The 21566-nt window shown below is 42.4% G+C and overlaps 1 protein-coding gene across 6 annotated transcripts in view; it reads right to left on the bottom strand.

Moving 5' to 3' along the window:
* Positions 1 to 21566, bottom strand: part of BMP2 (bone morphogenetic protein 2) — a 142125-nt gene that overhangs the window by 112289 nt on the left and 8270 nt on the right. The gene's annotated exons all lie outside the window — the stretch shown is intronic.

Genomic DNA, 21566 nt, shown 5'->3' with positions numbered 1-21566 from the left:
CCCAGCACGCACCTTACAGACTTGAAAGGAAATGTTCTCTCTGTATTGGACCCTCCCATGGCATATAAACCCAATGTTTTAAGGGAATTGGGCTTTTTTAGAGTGTGTTTGTGTTGGGGGTGTTTTGGTGGGTTGTTATGGTTTTTTCCTTTCTTTCTTTTTCCTTTTTCTTTTACTGCTGCATGGTGAAGGGCTGCCACTCAGGTCATCAGGCAATACCTATAAGCACATGAGAACTGCAGTGAAGTCAGTGTGGATGTGCATTAAGCTTGAAATCTAAACTGAAATGTGCAGTCATCAACATAAAACCAGTAACAGCATTTGCAGTATGAGGAAACAAGCTAACTTAGCCATTCATCCCATTAAGGCAAGTTCCCTCATTAAAACTATATTGATAGAGGAGTTGATAATTAACCAACAAATGTCTGTACTGTACTAGCACGTTGTCCAGTGTTATCTGACAGTGGTTGCACAGATAACACTGGACAATTACCTGTTCAGAAAGGTGGGTAAAGTGGAAATAAGTACCGGAATGTTTGCATGAAAAAAAATAATGCCACTATTCTGATGCTAAGCTACTAGATTCAACCATTCCACATAAGCACTCATTTGACTTGGATAGCTTTCCTAACAGATGATACGTAACTTTGATTAGTAGTCCAGCAGTGGCTTCACTTTCCCTTTGCTCTGTCCATTAGTTAGTTCAAAAGAGAGAAAACTGAATTCATCTGCCACTGGCAATTGAGAGGAGGGGGCACTTAGAAACCACAATGCTGAAAGCTGAGGAAAAATAGTTGAAATACCCTAAAAGCCCAGGGAAAGGGCAAGACCAATCATGTCAAGCATTTCTCTTGGCAAACCCCAACTCCAAACTCTGGCCACTAATCTGGGAGAGGAATTGCTTCAAACTGAGCAAAAATAAAAGAGCTCTCAGATAACCCAGAAAAAATAATTCCTAGAGTAAACATGTGAGTCCAGCCTAACAGTCTGCTTTCCCTGTGGCCAGATGATTCCAGCTGGCGCATCCATAGGCCACCTTAAGCACTCAGACCAAATTAGCATTGCAACCATCTATTAATATATATGAAACAGGGTTAAATACTTATAAAGCAGGATGGGCTTCATTCTGCCCAAAGTGATCTGTACCCATCATGAATAGCTTCACCAAAACCACTGGAATTGCATCTCTTGTAACTGAGATTAGAATCTAACTCAATAGCTCTGAAGATTTTTTTTTGTTGCTCTCCACTCTATAAAAGCTAATGAGCAGCTTTGCCTCTATTATAAACTCTGAAAAATGTGTAACCTAAGGAATTATATTTGCATTTCTACCAATTCTGTATCTATTGGGTCAAAAGTGGTGAATCTGACTTTACTTCTACACAGTTCAGTTTCCCAAAAGAGGGTGGAAGAATTACATACACTGAGACTTGCTTAAAAATGATGTTTCTAGCATATTTTTTCCTCTGAATTGCAGTGGCTGTTCTTCATACATACCATGGGAACAAAGGTAAAAAATGTTATCTGAATTCAAAAAGTTGTATTTTACACGCACTTTGCTCTTACTCTGTAGTGTAAGGTTACAACACAGGGAGGAGGACAGGACAGAAGTGGGCCTGTCTTCCCTACCACAAGTCCTGCAAACCCATCCACACCAGAATATGTGGCTGAGAGCTATTTAATACACATTAAAAAGCTAGCTTCAAAGGCAGGCAGGAAACAGAATTTATCAACCCTGTTCCAGAAGAGAAAGGGAAGGTGTTACATTGTAAAGAACCTTTTGCTCCCTATTCCTGCACCCCTTTCAAAACAAGATCTTGAATAGGTTTTATTGGACCTCTGAACATCTCTTCAAGGCTGGGCTAATGAATCATAGCTAATGCCGGAGGCACTGGCAGAGAACTTGTCAACCCGCTTCACATTTTGTTCTCTTGCCATAAATTTTTGGGGAAAAAAATGGAATAGTGCATGCAAAGGTCTCTCCAAGGCTTTGGAAATTCATATACACTCCTCACCCAGCCAGGCCTGCAGGAGCTTCACAACAATTACGTTAAATAAATCCTGCATGACCCCATCAGCAGCAAAGCTTGCTTAGTCAAGCTCACCGCTGGGACTGTGATTGAGAGCTGCCCTGGCATCACCAAGAGCGAGCAGAGACCTCCAAGGCCAACGGGATCAACACTGCCATGGCCAACGCTGCTCCTCTGGGCAGTGGCAAGGGCTGTGATCTCTAGAAAGTAGGAGTCTCACATCTTCCCGTTTACTTCAGCTGGGCAAACACAACCACCCAGAGAAATCAGAAGAAGGGACAGAGTAGGTCAGGAGAAATGTCGTCCAGCCTAGGACTAAAGGCAAGAGCTAGGCAGAGCCTCCCCTCCCCTCTTACCTCAGTTCTCACAACAGCTTTTTGTCCACTGACATCCCCCTGGTTTGCCTCCCACATGCTTTCCACTGCAGGTGCTCACGCTGATCCAGAGCTCTCCATAGCTCAGCTACCCTCCTCAGTAGCATTTGCTTCAGCTGTGTTTCTCCCTGACCGGAATGATGCGACCAAGTCTGGGGATACCACCTGAACAGAGCTCCTTGGCATGTCTGGGCATGACTCGCCATTCACTTGCAGCTTTTGTAGCCAAATGAGCCAGGGAAAAAAATCCAGTACAAAAATCTAATCAGAACAGTAGTGTTGTACCTCCAGCTTGCACTATTGACGACAAGCTGCAGCACAGGAGTATCAAAAGCGAAGTTGTCCACATTTAAGAATTCAGCAAAGATTAAGGTTTAAACACTGCACGTTTCAAGGGCACCCACAAGCCAATGCAGCAGCAGAAATGCTCTTTTGCTCTTTTCATTACTTTCAGCCCTGTTCTGAGCCTCCAAACGCTATACACTGGCGCAGTCAAGCTGGGCAGGAAGAACACGGGTGAGCGTGACCCCAGGAGCCAAGTTGTGCTGATGGTCTCAAAGTAAACCAGGGAGTGCCCTCTACTTCAAGAAAAATAGCCACCTCTTGGAAATACAGTCCTCTTCCTCGCCACAGCAAGCTAACCAGAGAACAGCTAATTAAGATCACAGAGTTTGCATTTGGAGCAAAACTACAGTTAAAAAGCGTGCAGGGCCTGATCTATGCAGCTGGGGAAAAAATATTAAAAAAAATAAATAATCCAAACCAAACCAAAACCCCAGCACCAAGCCAGCCACCTCATGATCTGTAACTGCTTCAAAAGCATTTCAAAAGCCAACCCAGTTACAGAGGATATAAAAATCTGAGAACAAGGCAGCAGAAACCATAACTGTCTGTGTTGCATTGACTATAGGCCTTCCCTCTACACGGTGGCACTACTGCACAGTAATGGTGCATTAGGGCCATAAAAAATGTTGTGGCAACAATAAAGTCTGTTCCTATAAACTTCTGCTTCATCACAGCAATATGCCAGACCATTAGTATGATTTGAAATAAGCCCACATTCACCAGGCTATCGATAGAGTCAATGACTGAGTTGAGCTTTGTACCTATAGTAGCTATATGGTATTTGAGAATACCTGGGTGCTGCTCGTGGGGAAAGAGAGGGAAGAGGAGTTTGTTCTCAAGCTGAGTGAAAAACCAGTACAAGAAGGGAAAGAAATCAAGGGGGCAGACAAGCAATAAGTTATCAATAAACACAACTGATAACAGAAACCCGCCAAATACTGAGCCAAAGCTGTCCTCACCAACAGCAGAGGAATCCAAATATCATCTTAGCACATTTATGTCAGCAGAGAAAAAGGACACAGTAACGGCACTTTGAGCCACCTTTCTTAAACTGAATTCCTACTCATTTCCTGCACCTGTGTGGAAAAGGCATGTTGAAAAGCACCACTTTTTCAGATAAGGGAAGACCCCAGCATCTCCTACAAACAATGACAGCAACTTGAGGTGCTCAGGAAATTGGAAAAGCAGGATACTGTATGGTAAGGGAGACAAAGTGTTAGCTTACAGCTACATTATACTCTTCGGCTCTTCCAGCACCGTATCTGGCCCCATCCCCGCAACACACCGTCATCTCATTGTCCCTCTTTCAGCTTCTCAAAAACATCGATCAGAAGTTTCACTTATTTCAGTCTTCTACATAATTTCGTAGAAAAACCTAACAAAAATTAGCAGGTTTCCCCACACCACTGCAGGACAGCCCCACTATTGCAAGTCAGCTTTCAAAAGGCTTACAACATGGGATGAACTTGTACCTTCATTCATGCTGCTTCTGCCCCTCCATGGGCTGCGCCTCATGCCTTGCTTGCATCTCCTGCACAGATCCCCACGCCGTGACCACTGCATGTCCTCAAGGCCGTAGCTGCTTCCACCTTTGCCGCTCCCTCCTCAGCTAAACTTCAGTTTGAATGTCTCATTCAGTTACTGCCTCAGCCTCCCCAGCTGGGGCACAGCTACCAGCCTTAAGGGCTGGCCTTCAGGGCCTCCCCGAGGGCCCTGGGTTTTACCTGGGGGCAGGAGCAGCCCGGGGCTGGGCTGCGGAGCAGTGTGTTGCCACCTCCACAAGGCTACTGGCATGGCAGGGACACCCACCTAGGGGGGACTGTTCTCAGTCAAAACTGCAGTGATGCCAGAAAGTCCCAATCCTTTCTTTTGGTTCCCCTCCTCACCTTCCCTTCCCTTCCTTCTGGTTCTTTTTTTGGTCAAAGAATTCCAGGGAACTCTTATTTTTTAAGAACTCTGATATCATTCCTATTAGATTATAAACATTTATAAGCCAAAGCATAATTCCAAATACTTAGCCCTTAGGTAAACACTAGAAAGTAAAGGTCAAACTGTAAACATCAGTATTTTTGTAAAGATTGTGCGCATTCATGTTTTGAATTCTTGTTTTCCTTAAGTAAACCCCAGGCAAGAGATAACAGATGCCTAATTTCAAAGATCCTGAAACTTATAATTTGGCACGCAATGGCATGCGTTGTAATGAAGTTTACAGAAGCGCTCTCTGAAGCATTTGCACATGAAAAATTAAAGTGGAGATAGTTGTTTTATTTAAATCAAACCTATTTTCAGAAACCTTTTATCCAGCCATAAACTGCTGTGCAGTAAAAGATCAACATTTGTGCCTCAAAGTCTTCTCCCAAATAACAAGCCACTAACACAGCACCTTCTGCCTTGAAGGACCATTAGGAAAGCATGTCTTTGCTGGGGGGTGTATAGGGATGTTTGTTACTCACAAAACAGATAAAGACTTAATGTTCTTGCAAAGCTGAGCACTCAAAAGTAAGAAAAAAACAGAATTACGGTACATCCAGCAATTTCACCTCCCCTCATGCACATGCATGAGACAGCCTGTAGTAATACAACCACACTCCTATTTTCACCTCGGGGCTTCTGCCCCAGCCTCAGCCAGGGTGAGGAAGGGGCTGGTCTGACCCTGCAAAGCAGTTCAATAATTGATGTGACCCTTGTTGCATGCTGCATGCTCCCAGGCCCGCTCTGCTGCACACAACTCAAACCCAGCTGCGGAATTAGCAATGTCCTCATCTGTTTTGCTGTGGCACTCTTGTTATTACTTAAGCACGTCACAAACTTGAATTTATTTTTGCTGTTTCCCAATAAAGTGAAGGGACAACCTTTCCTCCACTTCACAGGCTGGGAAGCAAGGTCGGAAAAGGGGAGCCAAAGGATCCACAGTTACGGGGACAGTGCAACTGGGCATGCCAAAGGCTTTTCATTTTCTGGAGTGCTACAATGGTATTTTCTATACTGCAGCTCTCCTGAGCTTCTATTGCAACTGTGACTGCTCAGGATTTCAGGTCAGACCCTGGGTCTCAAGTCAGATACCCAGAATATTAGGAACACTTAATTAGTGACTACCCACAAAGAGTTTGGTTTAAGTAACTTGCCTGGAATCACTCTAGCAGAAGCACTGAAAGTGCTAATTCTCTAGCGTACATCTGAAAAGCCTTTAATATTTTTCCTCTTTCCACAAACCCCCAACCTCATTCACTGTTCATCTTTCCACTCCTGCCAGAAATGGGGTAGAGATCCTTGGACAATGGTGTCTTTTACCACACAACCCTGATTCATTCCCCAAGCAGGTCTGTAATTGTAGTGGTCTAATTAAAGACTGTATTATAACACACAAGATGGAAGCAGGGCTGGGAAGAGAACTGAAGTTGCAAGATAATTTTGGTACATCCTAAGCATTTTTAAATACAGTGCACACACACACACGTTTGTGTGATGTCCTTGACTTCAAAAAAATAATAAAAAATCAAAACGAAGTTACAAAAATCCACCACATAGCTGGAAGCAAATTCCAGCTAGGCTGGGACCCTTGGAGTTAGTGAAGAGACCCCCAGTACTTAAGGCTAGTTAAGTACCTGTGTGAAGGACAGCATGCTGCCTTCTGCTGTGCAGACCAGAGGGAGCTAAGCTCTCACTTTGTCTGGGGACTTCACAGACACTTGCTGAGAAGGGCAAAACGCAGGAACCGCCAGCTCCATTTCAGGTTTCTGGAAGGAAATATGCTGAACACAAAATTTTCTACTACCTCTCCAAAATACAGAAGTCTCCTGCTCTCTTTTCTCCTCTGTTCCATATGTATCTATGCATCAAGGGGACAGAGGAGCTCTCCGCAGACATCCCCTCCTGTAAGTACAGAGGGAGATACTGAACCAGACATGCAGGCTTTCCTGAAATTACTCCCATCCTGAAAATACAGCTTCAATTACAGAGCAATTCCTCTCGCTCCTGTGCCCTCCATCTCCCTGAGGGACAGACCCATCATGGGTGGGGGCTGCAGGAGAGCAGTCCCCGTGCAACAGGGAGAAGCCTGAGCCCACTTTGCAAGGACAAGATGCTTCCCTCAAACATCAGCTGAGCACGTGCAAGCTGAGAGGTTTGAAATGTTCATTAAGTGGCCGAGTTTGGCAGGAAAACGAAGTGAAAGTCACTCTCCTGCCAAATCTCAACAGCACGGTGGTGCTAGAGCTGCTCAAATTGGCGGATATCTTACTGTTTCAAGGCAAGCAAAACTTTTTTCCTTTTTCCAAAAAACTGGTGGTGCCAGTCCCACATCAACCACATGCCATACACGCATACGTGCATAAACACACACACACACAGAGCAGCACTGCCACTAAAATTTCTACATTTTTAAGTGAAGAGATGGTTTGCTCTAGTTTACAGCAAACGTCTGGGAAGTTTTATATTTCAGATCCACCCATCATAATAACAGAAAACCCCACAATGGCTGAAATTCCTTCCTGTAATACTTTAAAAAGTATTTCCACTATATTTGCCCACGTGCCACCATAAAGGTGACTTCTGTACAAGTCTAGCCATGGATGTGTGTTTGTTTTTTTTTTTTATATTATTATTATTATTGATCAGCTGTTGGGAAAGAGGGTTTTTTTCTTACTTTTCCATCACTTGGCTATAGTTGAGCAGCTCGTCGCCTGTCTGCCTCAAGCTGAGAACTTTCTTTTAAGACTCACAAAGTTGCATACATTTTCTTTGCAGACCTACTATATGTAACATGCAAATAACTAATGTGCTAAAATAAACTGCAAGTGGATTAACTTGGAATAGACACAGTAGACGAGTACACACCTTTGCATTTAAGCTGTTAGGAACAAATATCCATCTTGTTAAATATGATATACATCCAAAAGAAAATTAACTGCCCATATTTGGTTCTACAAAAGGAAGCCATCTTGGAGACTGAGCCTACCAGCAAAATCTGGTTTTACTGGTCTCGTGTTGGACAGTAAAGTTGGCAGCAGCTGCTGAAGCTGGGACTTCAAAGAACAGAGGCTTTGCTGGAAAAGATTCAACCAAGTCCATCTCAGAAGCTCTTCCCTGACCTACACAGCACCAGATACACGAGAAGGAAGCAGAAAATACATTAATCTTACCATTTTATACACTTTTTTGGGCTTGAGAGTGCAATTATTTTCATGGATAATTACAACATTCATAACTAATATATACACTTTTGTTAATTCAGACTTATAGCTTTTCATAGTTATGTCTAAACTCTGAGAGAACACAGTCCACAGACACCTAGTTTCTGTTTGGGATACAACTAAAGGACAAAGAAATTGAATCCCAAACACAGTTAAACAATGGCTAAAGAGTATATAGTTTCACCAGATATAAACATTAATAAATAATGGTATCTCTCTCTCTTTTATCAAAGAAATTTTTAAGGACTAGACAGAACCCAGCTATTTTTCTGAAAGCTTTAAAAAAACTCAGGGCAGTTGCACCTCAATTGCCATTCAGATATTACAGATGTATTCTGAAAGTCATGAAACTATTAACTTTGGTGATGGGTTAAACAATTCACTAGAGCAGCATGAAATGGAAATGCTTTCAGGAAATGGACAGGAGACAAATGGAAACGAAAAAATAGGGGGTTTACATAAAATACAGTATCAGTTGAAAACTTTCCAGGGGAAAATTTTCATTTCCTTCTGCATTCAGTTCTCTTAGCACCTTCCTCCTTTCTCAAAACAAGTATTTCCACTTTAAGCAAAGGTAAAACGGAAAACAAGAGGCATTATAAAGGAGCCTGATTTTTCAGAAGATCCAAATCATGGCCATCCAGAGAAACTACTCTTAGAGCCGTGTTCATCTAGACACCCAAACATTGAGGCACTCAGTATTACTATTCAGACCTGAAGTGCTGGCCAAGGTTTTAATTTCACTCAATGATTATTATTCTGAGGCAGCAAAATATGCTTGTATAACCATCTGGAAATGCACGGATCCCTGCTGGCTTGAGTGTCTGGCAGGGAGATGGAAGCAACCAAGCTTTGTGATAACACATTTTCAAGTTTACGAATCTTCCATCAAAATTCTAAAGGGAAATGTTTGGCTGGTTGCTCAAGCATACACTACTTCAAGATGGTTTTGTACTAAAGGTCATGAACGTTGCACATTTGAGAGGTCTTGCAGGCTGCAGTGAAACCTTCCAAAGCTCTGCTCAGTTACATGTTAACTACATGAACAGTACTGAGTTGGTTTGAGTTTCGCTGTATTTGTCCTGAATGAACCAAAACCAACAGGAAAACTGCCCAGCGTGAGCTAGTACTAGCTAGATTCTCAGCACTTCAGCAACTAACGTTTCCCTTCAGCGTCACTGAAGTTTGGGAGGTTTGCTTTGGTGACCTGTGGCCTTTCTTTCTTCCCACCCGCCTCATTCTTTCTTTCTTTGCTATGTATGTTAATTTGGGGAAAATCATAGCCTAGGGCAACACACCTGACTGCTTCCCACCCCAAAATCATTTACCATTTAATGCACGGGTACATTCATTCTTCTGCCTTTATAGTTCCCTAATGAGCTTGAACTGCAATTAACAAAATGATTGTGTTCACTTTAGTACAATGCACCTGCAAATACCAGGATGGGAAACCATATTTAAAACATAAAATTACACTCAGTATGTATTTCAGCAGAAGCTTGATATTCTAGCATGGGCTTGAATTTTAACAGGTGTCAGTGGCTACAAATAGTTTGCTGTCTTTTTTTAATTTTTATTCCAACTGGACAAAGATGTCCTTATATCATCTTGTCATCCATGCTGCAATGATTCTGTGAGCAAAAATACAAAAGGCTTCACTTTATTTAGTAAAGTAAATGATTTCAGTAGAAAAATAATTTTTGTTGTAGAAGTTCAGATCAAAGCTAGCATTATAGTCTCTCCTGTACGCACGAAGATCTTTTTTAACCCACTGTTAGGATTCATTCAAAACTGATGAGAAAAAATTCCTGCCAGAAACAAATGATCAGTTGTTTCTTACATTATGTCATTTATGTTGGACACAGTTTCAATACGTATGTGACATCCTAATCTGCATACTGCAGCAGATCTCCTGCCTACACATTTTTTATGATTTTGAGAAGGAAAAAAAAAGAAACTTGTTGTCTCTTTTTCTCTGCTTGTTAAATGGAGCACAAGCTAGAAATAACATGGTGTGCACAGAAACGAACTCGCTACAATCATATTGCTCCATCTATTGCTCTTGCTCAATGGTTTTTCTCTGTGTCACAAAATCAGAAATACCAAGGTCGGAAGGGACCTCTGGAGGTCATCTCATCCAACCTCCTGCTGGTCCAGCTTCAGGTTAGATCAAGTTGCTCAGGATCTTGACTAGTCAAGTTCAGGAAATCTCCCAAAGTGGAAATATTACTTTTCAGGGCTCAAGTGCTAAACTGCTGTTACTGTGAAAAAATTTTCCCCTACATTCAGTCAGATCTCCCTTTGCTATAATCTGTGGCAGCTGCCTCCCATCCTACCACTGCGCACCTCTGAGAAGAGTCTGGCCTCATCCTCTCTCTAACCTCCTCCTGGGTCACGGAAGAGTGCAATTCTATTCCTTCTAGCTAAACAAATTCAGGCTCCCCCACCTCTCCTCATCTGTCACACAGTCCAGCTGCTTAAGCACCACAGCTGCTCTCAGCTCTCTCCAGTTTGCCAGTATTTCTGCCAAAGATCCCAGACTAGACACAATACTCCAGTGGCATCCTAACGAGTACAAGCAGAGGGGAATAATCAGTCCCCTCCAGGAAACCCAGCACGCAGTTGGCTTTGATTCCTGCAGGAGCCGCGTCACTGGTGCATGTTGGATGTGGTGTCCATCAGGACTCGCAGCTCCCCACCGGGTGCTGAGATGTTATCCCTGTACCTGAGCACCGGGAGGTTCTGTCCCAGGTGCGGGGCTTTGCATTTGTCTGTTGAACTTCAGGAGATTCTTGTTGGCCTGTTCCTCCAGTTCACTTCTCAGATGGTCCCTCTGGCCAGCAGACTTGCTCTTCAGCACATCAACCACTTCTCCTGGGTTGGTGTCATCTGCAAACTTGCTAAGGATGCTGTCTCTTTGATCAAGTTGCTGTTTACCATGAAGATGTTAAACAGTATCAGCCCCTCAGCACCCTTTGATGCATCCTGTCCAGCCCCATGGGCTCGTATGTGCCATGTTTACCTATGTGATCTTTAATTCTTTAATGCAGGTACCACCTCCTCCCTCAAGCTCTGCCACTATGCATCGAGGCCTGAAAGCAGATCTTGCTAATAAAGACCAAGACAAGACATTGAATACTTCAGCCTCTTCCCATGCCTTTCATCACCTGCCACATTCAGCAGAAGGCCCACATCTTCCTTGGTCTCCCTTGTGCTGCACGTAGAAATGATCTGCTTACGCTCCAAAAGCCTCATCAGTTCCAACTGCAGCTGCGTTTTGCTTTCCTAACTCCATTCCTACATGCCCAGGCAACATTTCTGTATTCCTCTTTGGTTGCTTGTCCTTGCTTCCACCTCCATACTCTTCCTTTTTGCATTTGAAATCAGTCAGAAGTTCCCCGTTCAGTCAAGCTGGCCTCCTGCTATACCTGCTCAGCATCCTGAACATCAGGATGGACTGTTCTTGTGCTTTGAGGAGGCTGTCCTTCAAGATCAAGCAACTTTCATGGGTCTCTGCCCTCCAGGGCAGACTCCCAGGAGATTCTGCCAGTTCCTTGAAAAGCCAAAGTCCACACACTTGAAGTTTTGAGTGATTACTATATTACTTGCCTTTCCCACTTTCCTCAGGTTCTTAAACCACCATCTCATGATACTGCAGCCAAGTCACCCAAAAACAGTTCTTCCTTATTCAGAAGCAGCAGGTCCAGCACAGTGCTTCCATCAGTCAGCTCATCCAGCACCAGCATCAGAAAGTTTTCCCTCACATACTCTGGTAGGTCTCCTGGATTGCTTATACCCCGCCACACTGTCCTTCCAGCAGATATGGAGCGGGTTATGGTTCTCCTAAAAGGGTTTAGCCTACTGTCAGAAAAATGAACCCACTTCTTGAAAACCAGACTTTTGCATGTGTTAACAGCAGAATGTTCCTATTGTGACTTTGTAAGCCGAGGTACTGTCATTGTAAGTACACTGTAGGGTCACAGTTGGAATCCATACCACGTAAATGCAACTACAAGCAGCTCTGAAAGAGGTCCATGTCAACAAATCCACCCATGGCCTCACCTGTGGAGGATCGCTGGAGTACTTTATTCAGTGTAGAAGCAGAGGCAACACGACACACAATTAATGCCCAAAGCATTCACTTACAGCCAATTGGGCCTGCAGGTGAGCAACACTGGCTCATTTCAGGACCTGGTTAAGACGACTCATAACATGACCTACCTGAACGATGAAAGCTCCAAAGTCAGACAGTCCAGAAGGCAAGGCCAGGAAACGAGTAAAGGAAGAAATACTTCTGTACCTTGTGGGCCCAATCCCCAGCATCAGTCAATTCCAATGACTGCCAGGGACTTATAAAAAAGACAGGATCTGCAGAACCGCAGCTGAATCACATTAGGAACCTGACACTGTCTCTCTAATGGACTTGGATAGCGGCTGCATGTAGCACCTTTGCTGGTTTATAAATCAGGAGGCAAGTAGTTTTTTAGACCTTCAGCCAAATTCCCACTCATAATATTTCAACCCCACTGAAAGCAGAGTAAGCAAAAGTCAAACCTGGCCTTCAGTATGAACTGGAGCTTGCAGTTTGCACAGACTCTGAAAGAGCCTGGTAATGTAAACGAGTGCCTGCTTTGACTGTGACTCATTTACCCTGTCAGACAGCCCTAATGACTGGCCTGCCCTGGCTCTTCAGCAAGTCGGAATTCAGAGGAACTTCTATCCATACATGGGCTATTAAGACCATATATCTCCTGGCCACTGACCTACTTCCTTCAGATCAGAAGCCCCCCACACCCCCAAAACCACCACTGCTACCATCCTTATTTGAGCACTTCATAAATGTTATGGAACTTATCTTCACAACAGCCATGCAGGACGGATTTCCTCCACGTTAATGATAAGGCAATGATGGGACAGTAAAAGGGCCAGATTTCTTAAATCGGGATTTAGCTCAAGTTCACACGAGTTTCAATAAACCTTTACTTTGCCTCTAGGCTGGTTGAGCTTATAGGCCTTGATTTTGCTTTGTGCTCCTGGAGTTGTCAGGGTTCAGGCCATGCGAAAGTGCCAAGTTTCACACTGCTTTGCACATGAAACCATAAACCCCCTCCAGAACCCCAGGGGCACGAGGGGGCTGCTGTTCAAAAGGTTCATGAACTAGGATAAAGTTCAGCAGATATCAGTTTGTAACAATGTACTGTTAAGTTCTGACCAAAAGTTTTTCATGGGCCTAGAATACAAAATAGCTAATAAGAACGTTAAGGTTTTGCAGAATTGGGCCATTGTTAAAAAAACCCCAAACATTACCGTATTTTGTTCTTAGCTTTAACTTTTTCAGTTAATTCAATGCATTCTTTTCTCCTGGAAATCCCAGAGGCAATTTTCTTTATTCAAGGTAATTTTAACTTTTGGTAGGTATCTAGACATGATTCCTGTTTTGTTTGCTTAGATTTTTAAACTATGCACCTACCAAACAGACACAAATGACCACATTCTGCAAGGTGAGACTATCTGAAAATGTTTACTTCACTGATCATAAAATAGTTACTCTTCTGCAAAATCTTTAAAGATGATATTTGCTTGTACACAACACAAAGTAGTAATCTGCCGGCATTTCTTATGGGCTCACTGCAGTAAAAAATTAAATCAAAGAGATAGACAAATCTTGGGTAGTAACAGCTGCTATCCCAAATCCTTTATAACTCTGATTGTTGGTTTTCAGTGAAAACTACAACCAGAGTTTTCCCTATCTTATTCCACTGAAGTTTTAGAGGGAAATTTGCCATTCAATATTCTGGATGCTCATAATACAGACTTCAAAAATACAACTGAGAAATATTTGGTCACCTATCCCGCAAGCATAAATATCTGCACATTAAAGCACCACTTCGTTCACGGTTGCTTTGAAAATCAAATTTCAAGAGAAAAGCTATCTTGACAGCCAGATTTGAGACTGCCTGATGATAAATAGCAAGTTACTCCTAGCATAATGCTAACGAGAAGTGAGTCAGATTTTCTTGCTTAGAGAGCAGTCATTATAGTAAGCCAATGGATTCGTACTGAAGTCACAGGCACAACTGATTCAGTGGAAGCTGTTTAGAGTAGCAGTCATCTTTTTCCTTCATATTTAAATAGCAAAACCTCATTTCAACATATATTTACCACTGACAAATCAGTAACTTTTGCAACAAGCAGGATCAGATGTTCGGACAGTATATAACACTGTACAGTGTTTTGCATGCAGTCTGCAAAGCACTTAAAGGCTCTGGGTGATTGCCTTCTCGAAGGCCAGTGACGAACACAAGTTCTAGGGCCTTTGAAACATTTCTGTACCCTGATCAGCCATTCTTTTGGGAAAAGCAGCTCCCTGCAGACAGGCATCTCCTAGACATCCATCACTTGGCTCTGGGTAGTAGAGTAGCATCGATGGTTAGCGAGGATAGCTTCTCATTTCCTGCCTGCCTAGCGCACAAACTGACATGAGTAAAGAGAGTAGTGAAAAAATGTAAAATCTGAAGGAACCTTTAATCTCTTAAGTTAAAAAGAAAAAAATGCAACCACTTACTAATGGAATGTTAAGATTGTGTATTAAACCCACAGAAGTCAGAAAATGAAGGAATTAAAGACTCCCTTGGCTCTTTTAACCCTTCCCTCTGCCTATGTGCCTTACAGGCTTTTCATTACACAATCACATAACACCAGGCAAAGGGACATAACTGTAGGTGATGTGAAAGGAGTATGGCTTGTTATGAAGTAAAGCTACAGAAATGAAAATGTTAATAACTAGTCATTTCATCTTATAAAAGTTTAATATTCACTATTGAAGAATGGCAAGACACTAAAGAAACAGCAAGATGTTGTTATGGAGCTAAATGAAATACTGAATAAATGAGCAGTTCCTCTCAGTAAATATTTTGGTTGCGGTTTACTTGCAGTGACATTTATCTCCCATGAACTAATATGACAGTAATATATCATGATAAGTAACTATCCCCCAGTTTATGCCCACATATAAACAAATCTCACTGAAATAGGCTATGTTTGCCCTGTGTGCAGCACCTATATATGTATTTGAGCCCCACGCCTGCAAAATTCAACATGCTCCCTCCTCACTAAACCTTCAAGCTCCGTATCTGCTGCATTTTGAGTAGCTGCACACTTCCCAATCATTAACGCACACATCCTCTTCATGCACAGGGAAATATTATTATCCTGGTTTTACAAATGAGAATCTTGGGCACAGAGAGATTAAAGCTGAGCATTTCAAAGCATCCCAGTTAATTAAAATGACTGGAAAATGGGTGTCCAAATTGTTTCGATACCTTTGAAGTCTCGGAATAATTATATTGCTCAAGGTCACACAGGGAGTTTATGGCTGACCCACAACCTGAACCCAGATTTCCAGCGTCCCACTCCAGCACCTTAATCACAAAGTCATCTTTGCTTTCCAATTTAATACTGGCCAGACCTGGTCCACATGCAAACTGGTTACCAGCGGACGAAACCTGTTATTATGCCATATAATGCAGCTATCTATCTCTACCCTACAGGATAAACAGCAGCACATTTGGGCATCTCCAAATTCTTTAAGGCACATATCACTACAAAACACCTATGATGCAGGGAAAAGCTATTTGCTAATTAGTGCACAAGGACAGTGAGAGACTTTTCCAATGGCGCGCTCCAGTTCCACAGCAAAGTTTGCTGTCTCTCCTGCCCTTGGCCTGGTGGCCCTGCTGCTACATTGCCTTCTCTTTCTGATGCAGTATTTGACTAGCAACACTGCCTTTTAGCAGGTTTAGCCATCACAGCCTGTCTTGTTGCTATCAGCTAAACTGTGAATTCCACTGCCTTCCGTGACCAGGCCAACTCGACACTACAGCCACCAGTGATGCTGTTTCTTCCCATCAGGCTTGCTAGCCTACAGTACAAACCAGACCCTCAGAGTTATTCAGAGTAGCACCAAGAGTTCAGCATTAGAGCATACAGTGGAAGAGTCCTCTCCCAAAGGATAAACTCAGAAAGAACCTGATGGGGAGGCCTCCACACCATAAAGACAGAAGAGCTTCTGTGCAGAGCCCTGCCAGACATTAGCCCTGTATGACACTCATTGGCCTTTCTCATGCCTCTGGGGTCTTTGCATAGAAGAAGAGGGCTGTACCCAACAAGCCAGTTTTGATATTCATTAATAAACTTGATCTCAGCTTAATTTATCTTGAGCTCCACTTACACACTCCAATTACATACTCCTCTCATTTAAACCTGCAGGTCAGAAAGCTACATTTTCCAAATGCTGATTCCTATCGTTGGCACAAAGTCTTTGGGCCTCAGCATGAACGGATGTAGTTACACAAAGCAGAACCTCCCAGATAGGATTCAATCATGGGTGATCCCTGACACACCAACACCCTCCAGGATGTGTAATGCAATGGAAGACAGAGATCAACATAAAACACACACACACACTCTTAACATGCTGAGTTTTTATCATGGAGGTTGCTCATTTCCCATGCTAAGAACAACCTTTGGAACAAAAATGAATTATGCGTCTCATTCTGAGTGCATCAAAGACTAGACAGCCTTTTTTAAGGAGTCAAGATCACCTCAGCTGTGCTTTTGTTATCTAGCCCAAGGTTAAGGATTTAGCCTCGGGCTAACAATTGGCTCAGAAAACCAGGATCATGTAATGAGAGTTCCAGGAAGAGAGAAAAACCAAAGCTTGGTAAAGGCACACTCTTCAAAGTGTCCCAGTATTTGACCCTTTTCTTTTTTTCCCCCTCCTCAGATGAATGAGGTAAAGACAGGAATGGAGCCTGAAACCCTGAAGGAAGTACTCACATACAAGAGGAGCTGGAAAGACCTTCCCAGATCCTTCCCAGACACTCAGGCTTATAGAGAAAGGCCTGACAACAATTTTTCCTCACCAGTTCGATGGAAAAGTTGGCAGCAACCCACTGCATGGCTCGGGTCTCAAGACTAGAAGGCTCTTGGAAAGGGCAGCACCTGGTTTATTTCCTTTGATATAAAATGTAAGTTAAAATGCTTCTATTTGAAAATTAAATCTAACCCTCAAGACAAGACTAAGACCCTGCAGCAGGCAAGAGCCACAATAGCTACCTGCCAGCAGAATGGCCTACTGGGTTACACGGATTTATTCGCAAACTACTGGGTTTTTTTAAATGGTTTTTGTTTTGTTGGGTTTTTTTTTCATTTGTCAGAACCTGCACACAGGAGAGTCACAGACCACTTTGCTGCTGACAAAAACCAGAAGGCTCCACCTACGCTCCCAACACCATTTTCCCAGGGCTTGGTCCTTCTCACCGAGGAACTCTGCAGTGAGCATGAATCAGTAACTCAGCAGGTGTGCAGGATCTCTCTCTAAATGACTCTGCCCTCTAGGGTACATTTGGGTTATATTTTCAAAGATGAAAATCTTTTCATCTGCAAACCTGGGAGACTTCTTTGCCCAGCACGTCAAGAAGTAGTTAACAATTAACCATTTCTAAAAAAAAATAACCAAACAAAAAACACACCAAAACAAAAAAAAAAAGCACCAGACCAGGAAATATGAATCAATTAGTCTTTGATCCTCCCCTCAGTAATAACATCATCTACAACATGGGCTACTGCTAATCTTAAATAACCAAAAATGTTGATGGATTTTAAAAATACCAATGGTTAAGAAGAGAGATTCAATTCTATTTCTTTCTGAGCTTTGAGTCTCAAGGTGGCATTCTGAGGCTTCTCCCCAGAAAGCATGAGGAAATTTTCCTTCTAAGAATATCAGGCTACATGGCATCCTCAAGAGATTCCAGAAGAGGAAGCTTTAAAGTAATTCTCCAAGATGCCAATAGTCTGTACACTGAAAGCAGTAAAATGAGAACATACTTGTCATTCCAGTAACATAGGTCTTGAACAACAGGAATAAGAGAGTATCAATAACACCAGTATTTTGCAGTACAAACCCACTCATTTTTCACTTAAAGCTATTGGGCCCACCTTTTATTTTCAGTGCCAGGGCTGGGAAAACAGTTTCCATGTGCATTAGGACTCGATCCAACAGTAACAGTTTGTGACATCAAAACTGCCTTCATGTTAACATTATGATGTCAACTAGGAGACCAGGCTTTTTCATGAAAATAGACAAAAAAGCAGGCTCTTAAATGAGAAACTGCTTTTAAGTGAAAGATTTTTTCATTCAAAGGAAGACAGAAAATGTAAGCAGAAAAAAATCATTAGTATTTTCCTTAAAATAGAATAATTTAAAACAACAGCCAGAGTGACATTTATAAGAAATAATATATACCCTGTCTCTCTTCCTAATTCCTAAGGAGTCAATAACTCCCTTGGTCTATGAAGTCCCATACAAAGTTATCAATAAGTCACGAGAAAAATGCAAAAGTCAAGATTATAATGAAATGAATCATTGTTTCTGGCTGTAAAGCAAAGGCATTCTGCTCAGCCCCTGTGTTTGGTGCAGCTGTAGGCAGATATCCCTTCCCCCTTCCATCACCATTGGCCTTGCAATTAAGCTTCAATATGCCTGTGTGTATATTATTGATGTGGAAACAGCTATTTCCATCATGCCGCAGACATTCTATACTTTTGAAGTCTGTGGTTACAGAGTCATTATTCCATACAACACTTTCCCATCACTAGGGTGTGCAGGATGTCATAAAAAAAGGGTTTTGTGCAAGTTCCAAGCTACTGGAGTTATGTCAATAGTTACCTTAAATACATTATTTTTCATACATGGCCACTCTGCCTTCTGAGGATTTGCTTTAATAAAAAGGACCAGATTGCCTGAGAACGAAGTCAGTAGAGCTGTGCTGATTTGCAGATCTGGTTGATATTTCCATCTTTTAATCTGCATGTTGTTTCCAGGATGATGATGATGATAGTAATAACAGTAGTAGTAATAATAATAATAATACATTTGCTTCTGTTTGTAGTGAAACACTGCTGGAGCTGAACGCTCTGTTTTAATGAGACACACTGAATGAAACAGTATCCTGCAGTGCAAGAAGCACATGTCAGCTCTCCACCGCCTCGGCATTACGACCCAAGCTACAGTACAATATTCATAATTTTCTTGGTGATCTCCCAGAAAAACCTTCTTAATTTAATCTCTAATGGGATTATCAGCCTCATTAAATTGTAAATCTGCCACAGTCCAGCTGTTGTGGGAACCTGAACTTTCAGAATGTTATCAATTCGCTGCTCTGATCTCTCTACCTGAAGTCCCTCTAGAAACTTTTAACACTTTCAGCTTCAAACGCCTGGAGGGTCCTTCCCCACTTCCCTCACCTACAACTTCCTTCCCACGAAAATCCTTGCCTTTTTTCAAGCTAAAAAGGCACCAATCTGCTTCTTTCCTGGAGGTAAGCCAATATACCCAACTGCAGACCTAACCCAGCGGCTCTGGTCCTCTTTCTATAAGGGCAGGCAGCCAGGCACATTTTGCAGAAGCCTGTAGGAGAATGAACTGTGAAGAGCAAAAATACATCTCACTACCCCACCTTATGAGCTGAGAACCAAGCTGACCCACTGCAAGTTTCCTACCTCTGGAGAAGTCCAACAACTCTCAGCCTCTGTTCATCTATCAAGGGCAACACAAGCCCAGGCAGGTATTGCAGCTGACTGCCTTCACAGCACTATGTAAATACAGATGTAAATGAGCTCTGGCCCTCAGACTTCTGGCAAGTTACAAACATGGTCCCTGGTGTTACGAGGTGTCTCCTGCTGCACACAGCGGGAGCAAGCCTTCAGACCCTTCCCAAATGGAGATTCTTGCTGAAGGCAGGGACAAATCTGTCTCTGTAAAGGACACAGAACCAGGACAACACCAGTGTACCTGCTTTTCTAAGTGACCATGGCACAAGGCTTGTGGACAGAAGGTTGCTAAATCCCAGAGGGCACGGACAGGTGACTAGATTCCAAAAAGAGAGGAAACTCCACCTTAGGAAACCATTACTGCTTGTTGCAGACAAGGCTGTCAGGAATACAGGTAATGAAGGATTAGTACTGCAGAGACAGGAAAGAAGTAATCTTAAAGTAATTTTTGAATTCTTTTTTGTGTCCAAGCCAGGCAAATGTAAAGGGCACACAAACTGTTACTTTCTCACGTGCCTGCAAAATATCTTAGGAGAAATAAACAAAAAATGTGGAGTACAACTGAGTAATATTAGATTCTGAAGGAGCTGGAGTTTCTTCCTTGTATATAGCAGTCTAACAAAATAAAAGACTGCCACTTTTACCCAGCACCCTCCTTACATACTAATCTGTAAAATCCAAGTGTCCTTCTGAACCTTTCCCATGTAACTAAAAAGCAAAGTGGTTTGTGCCTGTAACAACCATTTATAACGTCTTTAAAAATACATTTTAATGCCTTTGGCTTTTCATCATTATTTTGAGCAGCTTAAGTCAACTGGGAGCAAAATTCATGGCTCTCATGTTCTCATGTTATAAGAACACAACAAATCAAGTTCTCAAAACAGCAGTCTGCCCTACCAAAAGGGGTAGCCTTAATATAAAGAAGAGAAACATTCCATATCCATAATTAGATAAATAATACTTCAGGCAAGATATGGCACCTTTAAAAGTGCCTTTTCAGTCTTGGATTTTTTCTCTGCTTGTTACTACAGAAACCATCTAGCAACCAGAATCTAAGACAGACTCCACCCAAAACAGAGAAAAACAATATAGACACAGTAGGCTTTTCCTACCCTCCTTTTTTTTTTTCCCCTTCCCCCCCACCCCCTCCCCTTTTTTTTTAAAGGGTGGGTGAGTGCTAAGGAAAAGTATCTTACTGTGCAAAGGATAGGAGCATTTTGCATGCAGTTGAAACAGTAAAGCTCTGATTACAGATGGCAGAAATGAAAGCAGGGAATGAGTAATGAGCAATGAGAAATGCGTAATGCGGGATGAGGATATAATTTCCACACATCGGCTAAAGAAAGGTTTACACTCTTAAGCAATAAAAACAAACCATTAAGCCAGACCTGCACTGTCAGGAAGTATAAAACAGTTCTTGAAACTCTGCAGTTACTATACAAAAGCTTTTCATAAACTTTTGTTTCCTGATCTTCATAAAACATTAACATCAAGCTGCCATATGGCAATTAGCTGCCTCCTGAAATCAATAAAAAAAACCCCAAAAATCAACAAAATAGGAATAGCTGTACAATAAAATAGTTCAATAATTATCCTCTTCTAATAGTGTAGCAAAGTGGGTCTAATATAAATGCAGTCCAGATGAGCGCGTTCTTCAAAGCTTAGAGTACAATAAATCATGTTCCTCTCCAAGCCTCATCAGTACTGATTGCACAAGCGAGACCTCTCCCTGCCTGGCAGTGGGGGAAGCAGGTGATAGTCTGTGGACACCCAAACCCCATTATCATCTGAGCAGAAAAGGTCTCAATGCCTGATCATGATGAGCCCAGGTTAGCGCAGCAGAGCAGATCCTGCTCGGTGAAAATGGCCAATGCTCTCGGGAGAGCTTACCTCAACTGAAGATCTTCCCACGTCATTTTTACATGTTGCTGACCACAGAAGTCCAACTGAATTTTGCGCAAAAATTATCAAGCCACTCGACAAAGCTGTTACTGAGTCTCAAAAGGACAAGG

This window comes from Falco punctatus, assembly GCF_963210335.1.
Source record: "Falco punctatus genome assembly, chromosome: 12".
NCBI classification, from domain to species: domain Eukaryota; kingdom Metazoa; phylum Chordata; class Aves; order Falconiformes; family Falconidae; genus Falco; species Falco punctatus.
This window is presented reverse-complemented; position numbering and strand designations above follow the sequence as displayed.